This window comes from Cynocephalus volans, chromosome 17 (assembly GCF_027409185.1).
Source record: "Cynocephalus volans isolate mCynVol1 chromosome 17, mCynVol1.pri, whole genome shotgun sequence".
In the NCBI taxonomy this organism is placed as follows: domain Eukaryota; kingdom Metazoa; phylum Chordata; class Mammalia; order Dermoptera; family Cynocephalidae; genus Cynocephalus; species Cynocephalus volans.
The window spans coordinates 28,743,355-28,762,521 of NC_084476.1; positions in this window are offsets into that span (position 1 = coordinate 28,743,355).

Genomic DNA, 19,167 nt, shown 5'->3' on the forward strand with positions numbered 1-19,167 from the left:
TAACTGATCCCTTCAGGAGGAGTCACTAGCTTTAAATTATAAAGCTTTATACAAAGCAATTTTCTGCAGCCTTTAAAAGGAATGAAGTCATTTCAAAAGAGCTAATAGGGGAAGGTCATTGAGATACATTGTTAAATAAAAAAAGCAATATTCAGCACAGCCATATTAATATGTTCCATTTGGTAAATAAGTAAAAAAAATTATAAATATATTTATGTATATCTATAGGAAATATCTATAAGCATATATAAGAAAGTGTTAATAGTGGCTGCCTTTGGGGAGAAGAACTTTGTTGGGGCAATTAGATGATTTAGTTGTTATTTTATTATCCTTCAGATGTTTGAACTTTTTTTATGCATGCATTTCTCTTTAATTTAGGAAGAAAGTTTACTTAAAAATGCTTAATTGGTGAATCCAGATGAAGAGCATACGTGAATTCATTGTATTATTCTTGCAACTTTTCTCTTTGCTTGGAATTTTTTTTCAAAATACAAACTTTATGAAAAAGCATTTAGAAAAAACTACAGTAATATCTTCATCACCTTGGAGTAGGTAAAGATTTCTTAAACAGTGCCCCAAAAGAACAAACCCTAAAAGGAAAAAATTGACATGCCATATTTTATTAAAATTGAGAACTTCTATCAAAAGAGACCATGAAGTGAAAATGGGTGAGCTACAGACTCAAAGAAGAGATTTGCAGTGGATATATCTAACAAAGATCTTGTGTTCATAATATATAAAAACTCCCCCCAAATTAGTAAGAAAAAGACAATCAATACAATTTTTTTTAAATGAGCAAAAGACTTGAACAGGCAGTTTCACAGAAAACAATATTCAAACAGCTAGTAATCATATAAAAAGATGCTCAAAAATCATTACGCTCTGCAGGGAAATGCAAGCAACAAACAAACAACAACAACAACAAAAAAAAAAACCCAGCCCAATGCTTACAGAGCACAGAGTTGTCCAGCAAGGGAGATAGAAGCTCTGTAGAATCCACATACCCTGTGGGGGGCAGCCGCTGCATGATCTAGCAGCAGGTAAGCTTCACCGCCACCACCTGATTCCATCCCAAGCCTGGCCTAGCGTGCACAGAGCAGGGAGACATCCTGCAGGGGAAGGGGAAGCTCTGCAGAGACCACATGCTCTGCGGCACCTTGTTGCATCCCAGCGGCATGGGCCAGAGTGCACAGAACAGGTAGAAGTCGAGCACAGGAGGTGGAAGCTCAGCAGAGACCACACACCCTGTGGTACTGACCTGTGAACCAGCAGCCTGATTGAGTCCAAGCTGACGAGAGAGGTGGCTCCCCAGAGAGGCCCAAGACCCGAGGCAACCACACACGCAAGGCACTAGTAGCCAACTGAGCAGTCACTGAGGTAGCCATAGCAAATTGGCAACCACAGCAACATCTTAGTCAGTCAATAGTGTCAAACCTGTGGACTGTGAAAACCCCTGCCACAATGAATAAACATCAAAGAAAAGATACCAGAAATACAAAAAATCAAGAAAGTACACCACTAAAAGGATAATAACACTCAAGCTCTAGATCCTATAGAACAAGAAGCCCTTGAAATGACTGACAAGGAATTTCGAGTGATAATTCTAAGGAAACTGAATGAGATACAAGAAAACTCAGCTAGACGTCATGATGAAATGAGGAAAAGTATATAGAACGTGAAAGAGGAAATGTACAAGAAAATCAATGTCCTGAAAAAAATGTAGCAGAACTTGCTGAACTGAAGAAGTTATTCAGCGAAATAAAAAACACAAAGGAGAGTTTAACCAGCAGGCTTGCGGAAGTTGAAGAGAGAACCTCTGAACTTGAAAATGGGCTGATTGAAATAACAAAAGCAGAAAAAAAAAAAAAAAAGAAAAAAGAATCAAAGGCATTGAAGAAAATCTGCAAGAGATGTCAGACAACCTTAGCGCTCAAATATCCGAGTCATGGGTATTCCAGAAGGGGAGGAAAAAGGAGATTGCATTGAAAACATATTCAACAAAATAGTGGCAGAAAACTTCCCAGGTATAGGAAAAATCACAGATCTTCAGATCCAGGAAGCTCAACGATCTCCAAACGTATTCAACCCAAAAAGGTCTTCACCAAGACATGTTATAGTCAAGTTGGCAACACTCAAAGACAAAGAGAGAATCTTAAAAGCTGCAAGAGAGAAGCGTCAAATCACCTATAAGGGAGCCCCAATCAGGCTGACATCAGACTTTTCATTACAAACCCTAAAAGCCAGAAAGGAATGGGATGATATATTCAAAATAATAAAAGACAGAGATTGTCAGCCAAGAATATTCTACCCCGCAAGGCTAGCCTTCTGAAATGAAGGGCAAATAGTATATTTCTCAGCCAAACAAAAACTGTGGGAGTTCACCACCACATGCCCACCCTTACAAGAAATCCTCAAGGGAATACTGGGTTTGATTCCTGAAAAATGACTACCACTGCCATAAAAACCCAAGAAAAATCTAAACCCACTAGTATAATAAAAATGGCATTCATGAAGAGAAAACAAACAAATGAAAGGCTATCTACAACCTAAGGAACCAACAAACACAGAAAACAAACAGTAAATCAGAAAGCAAGGAACAAAAGACACCTAAGACAACCAAACAATAATCAATAAAATGCTAGGAATAAATCAACACTTTTCAATAACAACTCTTAATGTAAAAGGCTTAAATTCCCCAATCAAAAGACACAGACTGGCTTACTGGATTAAAAAGGAGGACCCATATATATGCTGCCTTCAAGAGACTCACCTCACCCATAAAGACTCACATAGACTAAGAGTGAAAGGATGGAAAAAGATTTACCATGCACACAGAAAAGAAAAATGAGCTGGAGTAGCTATTCTTATATCTGACAAAATAGACTTTAAATGAGGGACACTACTTAATGATAAAAGGACTGATGCATCAAGAAGACATAACAATCATAAATATGTACTCACCCAATGTTGGAGCAGCCAGATTTATAAAACAAACTCTATTAGACATAAAGAAGGAAATAGACACTAATACCATAATAGCAGGGGACCTGAACACCCCACTGTCAATATTGAACAGATCATCTAGGCAAAGAATCAGAAGAGAAACACGAGATCTAAATAATACTCTAGACCAATTGGTCTTGGCAGTATCTACAGAACATTCCATCCAACAACCTCAGAATATTCATTCTTCTCATCAGCACATGGATCATTCTCCAGGATAGATCACATATTAGGTCACAAAATCAAGTCTCAACAAATTCAAAAAAGTTGGAATTATCCCATGTATTTTCTCAGACAACAATGAATTAAAATTACAAATCAATAACAAACGAAATTCTGGAAACTATACAAACACATGGAAATTAAACAGCATTCTACTTAATGACATATGGGTCCAAGAAGAAATCAAGCAGGAAATCAAAAAATTTATTGAAACTAATGAAAACAATGATACATCATACCAAAACCTGAGGGATACTGCAAAAGCAGTATTAAGGGGGAAATTTATTGCATTAAATGCTCACCTCAGAAGAATGGAATGATGGCAAGTGAACAACCTAACACTTCACCTTAAAGAACTAGAAAAACAAGAACAATCCAAACCTAAAGTTAGCAGACGGAAAGAAATCATTAAGATCAGAGCAGAACTGAATGTAATTGAAACCCAAAAAAACAATACAAAAGATCAATGAATCAAAAAGTTGGTTTTTTGAAAAGATAAATGAAATTGACAAACCATTAGCATGGCTAACAAAAAAAAAAGAAAAGATCAGATTCAAATAACAAAAATTAGAAATGAAAAGGGTGATATTACAACTGATTCATCTGAAATACAAGGAATCAATTGAGACTACTATAAACAACTATATGCCAACAAATTTGAAAATCTAGAGGAAATGGATAAATTTCTGGACACACACAAGCTCCCAAAACTGAGCCATGAAGACGTAGAAAATCTGAACAGACCAGTAACAATAAAGGAGATTGAAGCTGTTATCAGAAGGCTCCAACAAAGAAAAGCCCAGGACCAGATGGATTCACAGCAGAATTTTACCAAACATTCAAAGAGGAATTGACACCAATTCTTTACAAACTATTCCAAAAGATTGAAACGGACGAAAATCTCCCAAACTCATTCTATGAAGCAAACGTCATCCTGATACCAAAACCAGGTAGAGATATAACCAAAAAAAGAAAACTACAGGCCGATATCCTTGATGAATATAGATGCAAAAATCCTCACTAAAATACTAGCAAACAGAATACAGCAACACATACGTAAAATTATTCACCATGATCAAGTGGGATACATCCCAGGGATGCAAGGTTGGTTCAACATATGCAAATCAATAAAAGTGATACACCATATTAATAAAATCAAACACAAGGACCATATGATCATCTCTATAGATGCTGAAAAAGCATTTGATAAAATTCAACACTCATTCATAACAAAGACCCTCTATAAGTTAGGTATAGATGGAAAGTATCTCAACATAATTAAAGCCATATATGCCAAACCCACTTCCAATATCATCCTGAATGGGGAAAAGCTGAAAGATTTTCCTTTAAGAACAGGAACTAGACAAGGATGCCCACACTCACTACTCCTATTCAACATAGTGTTAGAAGTACTAGCCAGAGCAATCAGACAAGAGAAGGAAATAAAGGGCATCCAGGTTGGAAAAGATGAAGTCAAACTGTCCCTGTTTGCAGATGACATGATCCTATATATCGAGCAGCCTAAAGCCTCTACAAAAAAACTCTTGGAATTGATAAATGATTTCAGCAAAGTAGCAGGATACAAAATCAACACACCAAAATCAGTAGCATTTCTATTCTCCAATAGTGAACATGCAGAACGAGAAATCAAGAAAGCCTGCCCATTTACAATAGCCACCAAAAAAATAAAATACTTAGGAATTGAGTTAATCAAGGAGGTGAAAAATCTCTATAATGAGAACTACAAACCACTGCTGAGAGAAATTAGAGAGGATACAAGAAGATGGAAAGATATCCCATGCTCTTGGATTGGAAGAATCAACATAGTGAAAATGTCCATACTACCCAAAGTGATATACAAATTCAATGCAATCCCCATCAAAATTCGAATGACATTTTTCTCAGAAATGGAAAGAACTATCCAGACATTTATATGGAATAACAAAAGACCACACATAGCCAAAGCAATGCTGAGCAAAAAAAAATAAAGCTGAATGCATAACACTACCTGACTTTAAACTATACTACAAAGCTATAATAACCAAAACAGTATGGTAGTCGCATAAAAACAGACACACTGATCAATGGAATAGAATAGAGAATCCAGAAATCAACCCACACACCTACAGCCATCTGATCTTTGACAAAGGCACCAAGCCTATACACTGGGGAAGAGACTGCCTCTTTAGCAAATCGTGCTGGGAGAAATGGATATCAATATGCAGGAGAATGAAACTAGACCCATACCTTTCACCATACGCTAAAGTCAACTCAAAATGGATTAAAGCATTAAATATACACCCCGAAACAATAAAACTTCTTAAAGAAAACATAGGAGAAACACTTCAGGAAATAGGACTGGACACAGACTTCATGAATACAACCCCAAAAGCACGGGCAACCAACGGAAAAATAAACAAATGGGATTATATGAAACTAAAGAGCTTCACGGCCAAAGAAACAATTAACAGAGTTAAAAGATGACCTACAGAGTGGGAGAAAATATTTGCAAAATATACATCTTACAAAGGATTAATATCCAGATTATACAAGGAACTCAAACAACTTTACAAGAAAAAAACAAGCAACCCAATTAAAAAATGGGCAAAAGAGCTAAGTAGGCATTTCTCTAAGGAAGATATACAAATGGCCAACAGACATATGAAAAAATGTTCAACATCACTCAGCATCCGGGAAATGCAAATCAAAACCACAATGATATACCATCTCACCCCAGTTAGGATGGCTAAAATCCAAAAGACTCTGAACGATAAATGCTGGCGAGGTTGTGGAGAAAAAGGAACTCTCATACATTGTTGGTGGGACTGCAAAATGGTGCAGCCTCTATGGAAAATGGTATGGAGGTTTCTCAAACAATTGCAGATAGATCTACCATACGACCCAGCTATCCCACTGTTGGGAATATACCCAGAGGAATGGAAATCATCAAGTTGAAGGTATACCTGTTCCCCAATGTTCATCGCAGCCCTCTTTACAATAGCCAAGAGTTGGAACCAGCCCAAATGTCCATCATCGGATGAGTGGATATGGAAAATGTGGCATATCTACTCAATGGAATACTACTCAGCTATAAAAACGAATGAAATACTGCCATTTGCAACAACATGGATGGACCTTGAGAGAATTATATTAAGTGAAACAAGTCAGACACAGAAAGAGAAATACCACATGTTCTCACTTATTGGTGTGAGCTAAAAATAAATAAATAAATTCACACACACACACAAAAAAACCCGGGGAGGGGGGCAGGGGGAAGAAGACATAACAACTATAATTCCTTGAAGTTGATACGACAAGCAAACAGAAAGGACATTGTTGGGTGAAAGTGGGGAGAGGGAGGAGGGAGAGAGGTTTCCGTAATGGGCCACAATAATAAATCACTTTGTATATCGACAAAATAAAATTTAAAAAATAAAATAAAATTTAAATTTAAAAAAAAAACCCACAATGAACTATCACTCCTCTCTCACTAGAAATGCTATAAATTCAAAAGAATGACAGTACCAGCTCAGGATGTAGAGTAACTAGATTTCTCATACACTGCTGGTGGGAGTGTAAACAGTAAACCACTTCAAAAAGTTATTTGACCACATCTACAATAGCTGAACATTCCAACCTTACCTTTACGAACCCTTTCTGATCCACACAGATTTTCCTTCCCATAATCCCTCTGATCTATGCCATGTGTTTACTACCATTTAAATTCTACTGTGAGTTCTCAAACTTTGTTTCTTTTTTTTTTTAATTTATTTTATTTGTTGAATCAAAATTGATTATACATATTTTGGGGGTTGAACATTAAGGAATATTGATCAAATCAATATTACTAGCATATATATTGTTACAATTTTTTTTTTTTTTTTTTTTTTTTTTTGTCTTTTTTGAGACCGGCACTCAGCCAGTGAGCCCACCGGCCATTCCCATATAGGATCCGAACCCGCGGCAGGAGCATTGCTGCCCTCCCAGCGCCGCACTCTCCCGAGGGCGCCACGGGCTCTACCCAATTGTTACAAATTTTAATTATTCTTTATGCCACTTGCCCAATCTTTCTCCATCCCCCTCTCCCTTCCCTCCTCCCCCCTCTAATTACCCTAGATTTCTTCTCTCCTTCTGAACGAATAATGGTTACTCTGTTGATTTCTTGCCTAGGTGATCTGTCCAATGCTGAGAGGTGTGATCAGGTCCCCCAATATTATCATAGAGCAGATGCTTCTGCCTCTCTGAAATGGGCTTTGTGGAGAGAGACATCCCCTTCTTTTTTTTTTTTTAATCTCTGCAGGTGACTCTCCTTGTGTCAATACACTCCAATGGTTGGCGGACCATCTGCATGGTGGTTGTGGCATCTAGCCACTTTTGCAGCAGCCATGGTTATTGTGGTGGCTGTGGTGTGCCACCCACATGGAGGTGATGTTTTTGGCATGCTCCTTGGTGCTGGCAGTGTGCCTGGTCGTGAAGTGTGTCCAGTCCCCTTCTCCATTCCTCTCATCCCTGGGCAGGCCCCGAGGTGCTGGTGTGGTGTGCCTGGTTGTGGGAGGGGGGTATGGTCCCCTTCTCCATGCCTCAGGTCCCCATACAGGCCCCGAGGCGCTGGCACAGTATGCCTGGGTGTGGGAGTGGGGTCTGGTTCCCGGCTCCAAGCCTCCAGTTGTCAGGCAGGCCCTAAGGTTCTGGTGGTGTGCCTGGGCCAGAACTAATTTTTTGTCCTTTGCTTAGTTCTAGAACGGAGAAACTTCCTGTGGGAACCAGTACTTGAGCTGTGCAGTTGAGTTAAATTGCTGCTTTGCTGCCATTTCCCTAGGGAAGACTTTTTGTGCAGCTCAGGGTTTAATGGTTGATCTTATAGGTACTTCCAGCTCTCCAGAGACCCAGTGGATCTGTGTTGTATAGAATCTCTGATCTGGGCCTGAGTTTTTTCATCAAACTGCACTCCATGCAATTCTGCATCCCAGCCAGTCTCCTCTGAATGGTCCTGCACTGATTGGGGGGCAGGTTGGCTGTCCTTGCTGTGTCCCAGTGTTCTCCCGGTGTTCCCATCTCGCCCACTGCCCATGCTCCAAACACTTCCCATGGGACGGGCCCTGCACTGTTCCCTTGCGAAGACTCACCAGCCTCTGAATGGCTCCCTTTTTTCAGTTGTTCTGGCTCCTCGCTTCTGTGTGGGTCCATGGGAACATTATTAGTGGCCTTGCTGTCCTGGGGGCTGCCAAGGCCCTTTTCTCCCCTGCTGCCTCCAAGCAACTCCATCTGAAGGGCACAGCTAAGGCTTCTGCCGGCTCCTGCTCCATGCACTTAGCAGCTCGAGCCTTGAAGCAGCCGCGGCCCAAAACACTCCAAGCAGCTTTTTCTTTCTCTCATCGTGGTTTCTCTGGCCTTCATGAACTCCGTAGGTCTCCCCTCCTCTTCCCCTGAGCTCCAGTGGCCCCAGCTTGGCTGATGTTACATTTTTATAGTTGTGAATTGGTTGATTTGTGGGAGAGTGATGCTGGGAACCGTCTATTCCACCATCTTGACCGGAACCTATCTCAAACTTTCTTTGGTTCTATTTAACTAGTATCTGCTGAGCACCTACTGTAAGCCAAGCACTCGGAAATTTTACTGTAGAGAAGGAGATGGCCTATCTACAAACCCTATTTGATAGGCCCTGCAGGAGCTTGTGGACTAGGTAGCGGTGGAGACAACATACATTGTAGGAGACAGACACTGCTTTAGACTAGTCTTTTCTTCCCAACTAATACTGATGTTTCGATCCCTGCCTCTCACTTCTTCCATATTCTCTCAGTGCCTGAATCTACAATGACCCAAAGCAGGAACTGAGGAAGCAAAAGTCTGCTGAACTGCTCACAGACCGCAAGAAAGATTTGGGCTAGATAAAAGGAACAGATTTTGGTCACTGACAGCTTCAGTAAGAGGCTTTAGGATATTTAGAACCTAGCCTTGTGCTAGCCAATTTTATATCCATTAGCTCATCCCTTTCCCATAATAACCCTGTGAAGTAGGTGTCGTTATCATCATTTGACAGATGAGGAAAATGAGGTTAAGACAAATTATGTTATTGGCCAGGTCATATAGCCAGAAATTGACAGCAGTGGGAGCCAAACCCCTGATGTCTTATTTTAAATTTTGGTTCTTTCAACTACATCATTTGTGTTAGAAGCAGCCCAATACACCTCCAGAGATGTGTGATTCTGAAGTTCTCTCTGGCTTTGTCCTTTGCTTATGCTATTCCTTTCCCTGAAACCTTATGCAGCTGCCATCTTTTTTCCTTTCCTTCCTTCCTGCTTTCTCATGGGCAGCACCTCCTCCTCCAAATCCCTGCATCAATTTTAGTCTTTAAAGAAGGCCTTTCCTGATACTCTGGACAGGTTTTGATGCCATGGTACGAGTGACCCCAGCACCCTGTACTTCAAACCTTTCATCGGCCTATGGTATCATTAATAGTTTAAAGTTGTCTTCCTCTCTAGGCTGTGAGCTGCTGTCTTGCCTGTTCATTGCTGAATTCCCAATGCCTTACCCATGGTAGGGTTTCAGCATATATTGCCAAATGAATAAATATATGGAAGGTGAGAGCATTCCTACAGGTCTAAATTTGACCCTAACTCTTCCCCCCAATCCTGTCTACCAAACAGCAGTAACCCAAGATCAAAAAGGGATGACCAATGGTCAGATAAATTTGGAAGCACACATTCTCATCCAGTTCTGAGATGTACTTGCTGAGACTATCCCCTCCTGCTTCTGTAACTCAGTTTCACCAATTATAGAACAGCAGCATTGCTCCAGATTGCTTCTATAACCCTGCCCTGCCCCACCTTGCTCTTGTTACAAGAGTTGGCCTGGCCCACATTTGACCTATACTAGGAAGTCAGCTCTGTCTAAGTCCGTCTGCATTCCCAGCTGTGGGAGCTCAGCTCCTATGGGCTTTATATGGTTTGGTGGAAATTTCTGTGGCTGTAAGGTGATGCATGGTGATGGAAGTAAAACTCATGAATGACAAGCACATGACCACTAACATTCACCTGGTATGCTTTCTCATAACAATCAGTGGTTCAGAAAGAACTATTTTCGTTTAGTGCTGCTTGCTTTGACACATCAACTTTTGTCCAATTGCTCTTGGAAACCCCAAATTTTGAATGGTGTTGAAGTTTGAAAAAAGTTCTCTGGGAAAAGTGTGTAGAATTAAATTATTGACATCCCATTAAAAATCTGTCTTGTAAATAATTATGGATGCCACAGGGCATCTGGCCTCACCCTGTATGGCATCAATGTCAGATGGCCCTGCAGCTCATGTTTGAAAGCCCCTAATTATGGGGGATCTCACTAACTGCAAGGCAGCACTTTCTATATTTGACAGTATTAATTGGAAGAAAATTGTTTATTATGTTTTGTTGAAATCTGCCATGCTGCAACTTTTCTCCCATTGCACTGGTTCTGTCTTTTTCATACACTTGGTAAATATCTAATCCTCTTCCATATGACAACCATTAAAAATATTGAAGATGGAAGAAATGAATAGAATTGTTACATAAAAATTGAAAACTTTAATAAGCAAAATCAACCAAAACAAATAAGCCACCATAAAAAAGTTTAATTGACACACAAGAAGAAAAAAAACATGTGTAACATATATGAGATAAAGTTTCATTACACCTATAAAAAACTCATACAAATTTATTCAACAAAAAAGGTAAAGCGCATTAGCCATCAATTCATAAATTAAGAAATGCAGTGGTACTAAACATATGAAAAAATATTCAAATGCACCAAAGTAATCTAAAAAAATGTCAATAAAATCAATATCATTGCAGAGTGTAAACTGGTTCTATCTTTCTGGAGGACAGTTTAATAATATCAAAATTTCAATTGTGCAAATATTCTGATCCAGAAATTTTACTTCCAGGAAATTATCCTAAGAAGCTAGTTAGCCAAATGAACAGTGATATGTCAAATATATTGATTAAAATGTTCGTTTATAATAGCAAAAATATATAAATTATGATAAAACCATGCAAGAAATTCTAAACAGTTGCTAAATATGATGACCCAGTTGACACAGAAATATGTCCATTATATAGCGTTGAGTGAGAAAAAGATTAATACCATACCTTTTATGTAAAATTGTATGTATATTATGTGTGTGTGCATTCGCAGCATGGTAACTGGAAGGATTCAAAAAGACATTAATGGCATTCCTCTTGGATAATATAATTCAAGATAATTTTTCTTTTCTTTTTAACCTTTTTGGCTGCACCTTTTTTGTATTGAGTATGTACAACTATATAATTTTTAAAATAGTAAAGATATTTTTACTGTGAAGTCACAGATATTGAAAAAGACTTTTAATGTTCCTTCTAAGTCTTCTCTTTTCTAAGCTAAGCCTTTCTGACACTTTCAAAATTTCCTCAAATGAAATGAACTGGAGTCCCTCAGTGTCCCGGCTTCTCTCTTCAGAAGCCCCTAGCCCCACCAGGTTATCTAAATCCCCTTTAAAGGACGGTAGCCAGAATGGCGCATACTGATGTGGCTACAGTCTCACCAGCCCAGAGTAGAACATGACGCCATGCACCTAACAGTCCGATTGGCTTTGGTGACAACACACCTTACTGCTGATCTGTACTGAGCTCCCTGGTCTTTTTCACACATGGGTGGCTGTTAAGCCACTGGGTGCCCACCATGTATTAATGCTATTGCTCATTCAGATGCAGGAATAGACATCTATCTCTACTGACATCTCATCAGCCTAGATTGGGCTCACCTTTTCAGACTGTGAAGAGCTTTATAGAGCCTAAGTCATTCAAAGAGCACCTTCACTGTCCCCTCAAACCACCAGGAACTCTAAAATGACATGTCATTCTCTTCCAAGGTTATCCCAGTTCCTCCTTGTAGGATAAATTTAGATGTATTCCCCTAGCTGCTTCCCCTATGCTCTGGGAGATAAAATGGCCTACTTTGTCATTATTGGTAAGGGTATAAATCGATACAGAGCTTCTGGAAGGCGACCGGAGGATGTTTATGAAAATATTAAATGTGGATAAGCTTTGACGCAAAAATTACCCTCCCATATATATTTGTTTATGCACTGTCTTCCATAATTTGACTTTAAGGATGACTTCCTAGAAGTGTTTTATATATATATATACACACACACACATATATATACACACATATATACATATATGTTCATCATTCATCACAGAAGTGTTTATGATGGTAAAAAATTGGAAGCAAACTAAACATTAAAACAGTGAGTTATCAGATAATCAATGTACATAGTCTTTATACAGTTAAAAACAATATAGACATTAAAATAATGATGTTGTCCATAATTATTATCATGAATGTTAACAAAGTGTTAATTGAAAAAAGTATAACTAGCTCAATTTTTTAAGAAAAAAATATGGAGGAAAGAGAAATGTTTGGAAAGACATGTTTTAAGGTCGTAAGAGGTTATCTCTGAATGGTGAAAGACAGGTGGCTTTCACTCTCTTATTATGCTTTTCCATAGTGCCTAAATTTTTTATAGCGAAGGTGCTATTTTTTAATAACTAGGAAATCAATAATATTCACTTCAGGATTCTCAAAACATGTGCTTCCTTGCTTCTATTCAAATAAAGGTTTGTACTTGAAGCATCATTTACTATTATATCCAACACTGATTTTTTTTCTATAAAGATCAGATAGTAAATACCTTAGACTTTGCAGGCTGAGTGGTCTCTCTTATAACTGCCTAACTCTGCAGTTATAGAGCTCAAGCAGCCATAAACATTGTTATACAAATGAGTGTGGCTGCATTCCATTAAAACTTTATTTACAAAAGCAGGTGGTGAGTTAGATTTGGTTCATGGGCAGTAGTTTGCCAACCCCCATTCTATACCTATAAGAGTGCATTTTCCTTTTCCTACTTGGTGTCAGTTAGTTTTCACTGTATAACAAATCATCCCAAAATTTAGCAACTCAGAACAACACCATTTATCTGCTCATGATTTTAAGGGTGAAGAGTTAGGGCTGAAATCATCTGGGACAGCTCGTTTGTTCCATGTGGGATCAACTGAGCCTACTCATTTGTCTGAGGTCAGCTGACCATCAACAGCCACATGTGTCTGGCTGGCCATTAGCTGGGGTGATGGAAGTAACTGAGCCATGTGTCCCTCATCATCCAGCAGTTGCCTGTGCTACTCACGTGGTTGTGGGCACAGTAACAAGGAGCAGCAGAGGGAGCAATACCTAATCTGAAGCACTTTCAAACCTCTGACTGTATCACATTTGCTAGTATCTTACTGACCAAACAAGTCACATGGCCAAACCGAGATTCCAGGGCTGCAGAAATAGATGCCATCCTCTGGGGAAAGGAATTGCAGTTACATTGCAAAGGCATGTGCATACAGGGTGGGGAATAATTTGTAACCATTTTTACAATCTGAAAAACCCCATCAACAATCTGTCCTCTGGTCCTATCTCCTTGCAGGAGCTCTTTCAAGCATCTACCACTCAGGTAAGTGGCTGTCATTCACAGACGACTCTCTCACCTCTCTTTGAGGTCCTCCTTGGCCTATATCTTTAGTCCAAAAAGCACCATTCTTTTTTTTTTTTTTTTCCCAAACAGGAATAAATTTTATTTGTCACATATATATATATATAAGATCTATGAAGATCTAATTTCTTATTGTATTGTGATAAACTTGATGCAAACAACTTCAGCAGATTTGTTACTAAAAATAAGGTTCACAATACATTAAGTAACTAAATCAAAGTGTTTGACTGAATTAACTAACAGCCCACTGAAGAGGCACTATTCTTAATGCATCTTTTCCAAATACAGGACCACAATTATTTTTCTCACCTGCAGTCAATTGTTACTTATCCTGGAAAAGTGAGTTGAGCCGCTATTTACAAGCCTGCTCCAGATATTTTTCCACTCTCTGACTTCCTTCTTCAAAACTTGTACTTAAATTATTAGCCTGCATCACTTCCCAGTCACCGAATTCTCCCTGCTCTCCATGTGTTCATTTTCAGGCCTTTGAAAAGTGAAGATTATAAAACTGGGACAGTTCCCATGGTGACACATTGGTCTCTTTGATCCTCTCAGCTCTCGCATGGCGAGTGAACCACCCAGACAGCTGAAGCTCATTATAATCCTTTCTGTGAAGAGGGATCACGCCAGTTTCATTCACCCTCCTTCCCCCAGCAGCATATATGACACTGCTGGCAACCTTTAAAAGAAAAGCCAAATCTTGCTCAACAACTATCTTGAGGAAGATTTTGAGAGACAGCCGAGGTGAAAGGAAAGCACACTAAGTGTAGAGACAGAAGGTCAACCAGGTTCAGATCCAACCTCCACCAACATTGGTGTGACCGGGGACAAGTGATTTCCATTTCTCTGGTGTGAAAGCACGCGGCATAACACAGAGAACAAATGCGTACAGTCTCAATGAATGTTCATTCATTCGTGTTTGCCCACAGTTGTGTGCAAAGCACTGTGGGAAAGGCTGTGAGAGCTCCGAGATCAGCGAGACTCAGCAGGAAACTTAAAGTATGGGGGCGAGTGGAAGCTCACAGCCTAAATTTTACATTTTGCATTCTCAATCCAAGGATGATGTAGGAAGAAAAAGACTCTTAAACATTTGTCAACTTCTGAGCTTAATAAGGAGAAATGCATAATAATGATAATGACCTTCAGATTCATTTTGTCTTCTAGATCATTTCCAGCTTCACTACAACAAAGTCCTGGCTCAATTCCTATGGAATAAATACTCCAATGTCAGTCCAGTGGCAGTGGCTCTTCTTGCATCTCATCCTTGATAGGCAAAATCTCAAAAAGAGTTTGAAAGGAGCAGAGAGAACTGGATAATGAGGTTATGGAATCACGAATGACAACTACTTTGGCAAGATTGTCTCTGGATAGAGAATAAGTACAGAGAGCAAAGGAGACTGTCCTTTTACAAGAAATAAAGGTGATTTCATTTTGCCTTATGTCACTCAGTTGTTTATTTTGGTTCTTAAAACACGGCAAGAGAAAATTAAAAATAAAGAGTCACTTTAAATTAGAGTTGATGGCAAACCCAGCCTGTTGCTTGGGTGACCATGAGAAAATTAATTTAAACTTTCTCAACCTCAGAATGTCATCTATAAAATGAGGGTAATTATCTTTATAATTTCTGTTAACATATCAAAACCTAGTAGAGAGCACTCCAAAATAAGCAAATAAATTACAAATATATTCTGAGCTACTTGGTCTTTGGCACCCCCAAAGTGGTCTTTAGAAGAAAGAGAGAGAAAATTTTGCATCTAAGACATGCCAGGTGCTTTCTGTGCAATAACCCCAGTCCTCAATTCTGATTCTCTTCAGTTTTACACATGAGGAACCAGAGGCTCAGAGAAGTTAGGCAACTGGACCAAGATCACAGAGCTACTAAGTGGTAGTCCCCTGACTCCAAAACTCTAAGTCATTGCCAAATAATGCTAACCATAGCATAGATTAGAGAAAAGTATGGCTTTGGTACCCCATCAGGAATGTTTTTCCTGTGGAGATACCTGAATTAGAGCTTGTCTGGGGGGTTCCCAGAGAAGGGGATCTGGTCTGCTGGTGGAAGTGTCTGGCAGGCACCTACAGGGAGTCATGTCCAGTCTAGCCTCATGCACAGTCTGCACCGATGAGCAGGAAGAGGGTGTAGCATGGGCCCTAACGAAGTCCACAGATGCTGGAAACATATTGTAAACAGCAGAGGGTGTGGGTGACCAGGAGGGAGGAGGAGCGACAATGAGGCTGCTCTGGCAGCTCAGAGCGGGTGGAAATATGGGCGAGAGGTAATCAAAGGAAACCCCATCCACTGGGGCCTGTTTGGGGACCGAGCAGCCCAGACACTCTCAGAACAAGAGGCAATGGTCTGTGAAGGCAAGTGGGGCCCTGATGCCAGAAGGAGAACTCCCAGAAAAGATGATGCAGAATCCTAGAGCTCTGAACTATGAGCCTCCATCCACCAGCAAGTGTTTACCAGTACGTCCACATACGCAACGCTGTGGTGAGAGTATGAGTCAAACTCGCGGTCCCTGCTCATCAAATCACATTAACTAGGGGAGGAGGGGGGTGAGCAAGAAATTGGTAAAGGGCCACAAAAAATGATTACATTGTGTAATGTTGAATATATGAATTACCCTGATTGAGCATCACATATTGCACACAGGGATTGATATTCAGTGAGGTACCCCACAGATACGTACGATTAATTATGTTTCAGTAAAAAAAATAAATAAATAAAAACACATATAAAGAAGCTGTCTGTGGAAAACAAAATAATTAACTAATTTGAATTCTCATTCTAAGCCAGGTGACTTAGGAAACTACAAACAGCTTTAAGGTTTACTTTCCTCATCTGCAAAATGGGTATAATAGTACTTTCCACACAGAATCGTTATGAGGATTAAATGAAACAATACACCTAAAAAGAAAATTTAAAAAACACTTGGTACCATGCTTAGCCAAAGCTAAACCCTTAATAAAGGGTGACTGCTAATGTTATTACTATTAAGCCTCTCTTACGTGCCCAGGCACAGGGCTTGACGTTGTCTGGGTCCTGGCAGGAAGAGGCTGACACACTCACTTGGGATACTTAAAGAGCACTTTATTAAAGGGACTGTTTGCTGAGGTCTGGGTAGGATTGCATGGAATAACAATAGATTCTGAGACATTCTGGAACTAACAACACTGAGGATCTAATTCCTCTTCACTCCCAGGCCTGGCTGAGAGCTGGAGCCCAATGACATCGGCCACCACGAACGGGAGCTGGAGCTGGAGTTGGATCATGGAAGGAAGGATGCAGCTGTTGGCCAGAATCAAGCTGAAGCCAGGCGACAGTGAGAGGAGCCTTTTTCTCCTCCAAGTGCCCCTCAGTCTCCTGCCACTACCTCCCATTGGCTGAATTCCAGGGGAAGGCGGAAGGCAAGGAGTGCTGTCACGGCCAGCCTTCCGGGCACCAGCAGAGCAGGGCAGAGAAGGGTGGACATGGATTTGGGTGTGGGCTCCAAAACTTATGTATTAGTCTCATTAACCCTATGAAAGTTGGCATCATTATCTTCTTTTCACAATGAGGAAGTTTGGCTCAGAGAGGTATAGCACTCACTCAGATGCCCAGCTACAAAAATGACAGACCCTCCATTAGACTCCACGTCCGACTCACCACACTGCCTCAACAAACTCATAATTGTGCCAGTCCTGGAGAGAACAGATTTGGAGGCCCCTTGCTGTCCATAGGGATTTGGTGGGAGGGTTTTCTACATGAAGCCAAAAGGCTGCAGAGAACTCTAAATTATTTGGGGCTAAGGGATGGCCTGTACCACAAGCAGGTGGGTGCCCACTTGGGTTGGGAGTTAATTCACCCCTTCAACAGACATCTCCTTGAGTGCCTTTGATGCTCCTGGCCAGAACTAGAAGACAAAGATAACAGTAAGTAGGCACAGCTTTCACTTACAGAGCACTTAGCGCAAGTATTCACTCATTTTAATAACAGACTTAATTCACTCCATCATCATTAAATCTTTTAATCAAGCACAGGTGCTTCTTGAAAAGCTCACACAGTCCTGTGTAAGACACGAGTTTTCAGATGATTTCAGCAACGGGAGAGTTGCTAAGGCAGAGAGGCAACTCAATGTTTAAGAGCAGAGAAAAGTTGGAGACCTGTTTCCCAGATCTGAATGTGCGTATCTCTTCCTAACTAAGCATTTGGTGACTTGACATTGCTAACTTCACTCAGAGTGTGATTGGCAAACACATAAATGAAGGCCTTTTTTTTTTTTGGAAGGACAATGATCATTTAACATTTACCAGTACACTGTTGCCTGGATTGCTTCCTGGAGGAGGAAGGATTTGAGGCCGAATTATTTATAAGGAAAAGGAAAGGTGCCGCAGCCCACTCTCCATTCACTTCCTTCCCATACTCTCTTGCTGCAGCCTCGCTGGCTGATCAAGGTACCCCTGTCCTCCCTACCCCCAATCCTTTATGCTGCTCTTCACTTTGTCTGGGTGATCTGTTTCCTCTTATCCACCAGAGTAGCTCTTACTCCTGATGAGTCTCTGTGAGGACCTTCCTATGCAAATTCCTGCCTATGACTGACCTCATGCCCATTGATTGACTTTGGGTCATCCTTGCCATCTCTATGCCTTGTTTTCCTAAGCTGTCAAATGGGGAAACTATGAGCTGCCCCACCTGCTCCGCAGAGTTGTGAAAATAAGAGGGCCCAGGGGCCACACCGGAGAGGTGAGCGCTGGCAAAGGCACCAGTGAAATGCTGGATGTCAGAGCCAAGAGCAAGTTCAGAAACCGTTGCAACAGATCTGCTCAGCTTACACAAGGGAACGCCAAGATGCTCTGAGCTAGCGTGTTCCTTGGCTAGATTACTGAGGTCAGTGAAAAAATATGATCCCGTGAGTGTCCCAGAAGATCTCTGGTGTTTGCCCACCAGCGACACTTGGGCACTGCCAGGCCAGACCTCCCAGGAACAAGAGGCTGGAATCTGAGCAGAAGCAGCAATCACCCAGATCTGTCCAGGCAGCAGGGCCACAGGAGAAGGGTGGCATCTTGAGGGATGAGAGAGGGAGGTGGGCTGCTGCCATGCAGAGAAACTTGTGAGGTGGGGCCTTTGAGTGTCACCTTGCATGGTGGTGTTCTTCTTGCATTTCTCCCTCCCCCAGCTGAAGAGAGGAAGGAGGGGAGGCAGAGAGGGAGGCAAGGAGAAACGGGCCACTCAAACTGAAAGAGCCAGGCTAAGAGAAGAGCTGTAACACAGTGGCTGTCCTGGAGACAGAGCTCAGGGTCAAGGCCTGGTCAAGGCTAGGCTAAGTCTTGAGGAGCAGCCCATAGGGGAGGAGGTCCTAGAGCTGGTGTTTGTCAACCAAGGGGCTGAGGAGCAGGAGGACATTGCTGAGATCCTGGAG